The sequence below is a fragment of the Halyomorpha halys genome, unplaced genomic scaffold, assembly GCF_000696795.3.
Source record: "Halyomorpha halys isolate HHAL.00 unplaced genomic scaffold, Hhal_1.1 Scaffold1946.1, whole genome shotgun sequence".
Taxonomy (NCBI): domain Eukaryota; kingdom Metazoa; phylum Arthropoda; class Insecta; order Hemiptera; family Pentatomidae; genus Halyomorpha; species Halyomorpha halys.
The window spans coordinates 41,146-44,366 of NW_027112077.1; positions in this window are offsets into that span (position 1 = coordinate 41,146).

Here is a 3,221-nt window from a genome sequence, read left to right on the forward strand (position 1 = left end):
TTTAGAGCCATATTTTGGTTAATGAAACAAATATAAATTAGAAATACTTTTTATTTTATTTTTAATCCTTTCTTTAATTCTTTAATCAGGATCTTCTTTAGGCATATAGAATAATATTGTAAATTTTAATCCCCTTATTAGATATTTGAAGATTTTTTAGCTGCATATTTGAAATATTTTTATTATATATCATATGGTATATTCTGGGTGTTTTACTGCATAAAAATCTGGGTCCTACCCATAACTTTATCATTTTCGGGACTGCTGTACAAAATCCGTAAATTCCTACCTCCTAAATGCTTTCTCTTTATCCGATCCTGTCTCAATTATAGTGAGGATAGATTATTAAAAGTAAACTATAATAGGACCTGCTCATGAAGCACTTTGTTGATGTCCATGAAGGTACTACCCTCCGCCCCATCCTCTACACAACCTATACAGTGGACATCCTTACCAATCCTAACACTATATTTTATATACAGTTGTAAATGTCAATAAATAAATTTAAAAAAATTGCATCCCAATCTCTTAAATGCCATATCACAGTCCTTGGATAGTGTCAAAACCAGACGATAAAAGAAAGCATAAGAATTTTCATCAAATCACCTTTACCCTTTGTTGTTAAACTACTATAACCTTCAATAATAATCCACAAAGCCCTCTCAGGCTAAATCTGGACAAACAACTAAATATTAATCCTCATAGAAAATTGAAAAGATAGGAAACTGCTTGTAGATTATGACTGTTACAACACTTACTAGACAAACGTTCTAAGTTTTTAAGCAATTACATAACTATAAAAAGGGTTATTTGGACTTGAAGTCTAGCTTTGGGGTTGCACCAAACCATCAATTTCCTCTCGTGCTAATCCTTATAATCTAAAATCACTGATGATAATTTCTTTCCTTCATATAAAATCATCCATAGAGACCTTATTGTTCCGTTTACAGCCTATCTAACTCAGGTTTATTATAGTACAAGACCCGGGAAGAAAAAAAGGCAGTTGTTTCACCCCAATCTTTGATTAATTTTATGAAAACTATGTATAATTAATAGTCAAAACTGATGAGTCGGTCAAGTATAGGTAGGAGGAATAAAAAATGACGGCTGTTTCAAAACCTTAAAAAACATAATTTTTTCATTCAGACCTTTATATCTTAAAAACAACCAAAAACACTAGAAAACGTAAAAGAACATTATTTAAAGAAGAGTAAATTTCCTGAAATATTAGCCCTGATAGAGATATTTACATCCAATATTTCTCGAGATATAGCTTTTTAAAAAGCAACATTTCTAAATAATGTACTGAAAGATTAGTAGTTAGTAAATTTATTTTGAGAAATCTATATCTCAGGAACTATGTGACATATAGATGTCTATTAGCACTCAAATTAAAGTCATTATAACGCAATATAAAGTAGTTTATGACTTTTATTTTCGTAGGAATAGTAATTCTCATGATATTTTCTGAAATAAATTGATTTATAGTTGTTTGGACGATAAGTTTGATTTATGAAAAACTTTATTTCAGAAACCATAGAACGTACAGATATCTGCCAGCACTCAAATTAAATCTAGTTAAACTAACTATAAAATATTTTATTACGTTTATCTTTTTAGGAGTAGTAGTTTTTATGATATTTGACAAAATAAATTCAAACTGTTAATTTCAAGATGTTCCTATCAAATTTTTGATTTTAGAAAAAATATAACTCTAAACCCATAAGACGCACATTTGTCTGCCAGCACACAAAATAAAGGAAATTTAACTTACTATAAAGTAGTTAAATGACTACTAACTAACTATAAATAATAACTAAATAACTATAACTATAACTAACTTTCATTTGAGTGCTAACCCACATTTGTATGTCAAATGTTTATTGAGATATGGATTTTTCAAAATAAATTCACTAACTACTGATCTTTCAGTACGTTCTGTACAACATTTTTATGAAATGTTGCTTTTTAAAAAGTCATATAACGAGAACTATTTAACCTAAATAGCTCTATTAGGGCTTACATTTTTGAAAATTTACTCTACTTTAAATTATGTTCTCTTAGATTTCAGATTGTTGTTGGGAGTTTTAAAGATTCTCTGAATGAAAAATATTTTTTTTTTTAAGTTTTAAAACAGCCGCCATTTTTATTCCCCCTTCCTATACTTGGCAGACTTATCATTTTTTACTAGTAATTATACATAGTTTTCATAAAAGTAATAAAAAATTGAGGTGAAATAACTACCTTTTTTTTCCTCTTGGGCTCTTGTACAATAACCTTGCATCCTCTTCTATTCCTGATAATCCTCCGAGGCGCCTGAAAATTAAATTGGCATTTAATGTAGAAATGTTATTGGAGTGCTACAATGGGTAATTCTTATCATTCACGTCGTTATAGCTTATCAAATTTATTGTATTTTTTTAAGTTCGAATGCAGTTGTAAATTAAAAAAAAATCCTGAACTAATCGTCTACCTCTAAAGAGATTTTTTTCAAGGTGCAATGGATAATGGAAATCATTTTTTGTTTCAGGTTCGTGGATTTTCAAGTTCCTCATTACAACTCCCCATGTGTGGATGTCACATATTTCCTGTACACAAGTATCAAACCGAACATACGACTCCAAAACTACAAAAGCCTTATAGAACTCTATCACGAATCCCTAACCAGTTCCTTGGACCGATTTGGCTACAAGGGGCAAAAGCCAAGCCTTGAAGAGATCAATAATTCCATGGAGCGCCTGAAATTTTTTGGATTGACCTTCTTTACGGCTTGTGTTCCCTGTGTCGTCACCGCAAGAACAGACGCCTTGGATCTGGACTTAATTTTCAAAACCAATGGTGAAGAAGGGTTTAATATAAGGGTGTATTATGAAGACGGGATTATAGAGAAGATGGAAGAGGATCTTAAAGCACTAGTAAAAGTTATAGAAAGTTGAACAAGAAGAAATTGAAATATTGCTTACTGGTAAGATTGTAAACCTCTTATGTGGTGCTCACTGGAACAAATACTTATAAACGAACCTCATGCGGAACAAATTACAGTGAAATTTCATCCCTCTCAAAGGATGATTTTCGAAAATCTCAGACATTCCTCTGACGGACGCAGGCAGGAAAATATTTACTAGAAGGTGTTGAAAATTATTAAAATCATATCATGTTTAAATATAAGTTACGGACTGTCAGCTGACAGGTCCATATCAGCTGATCGAGAACAGCTGACC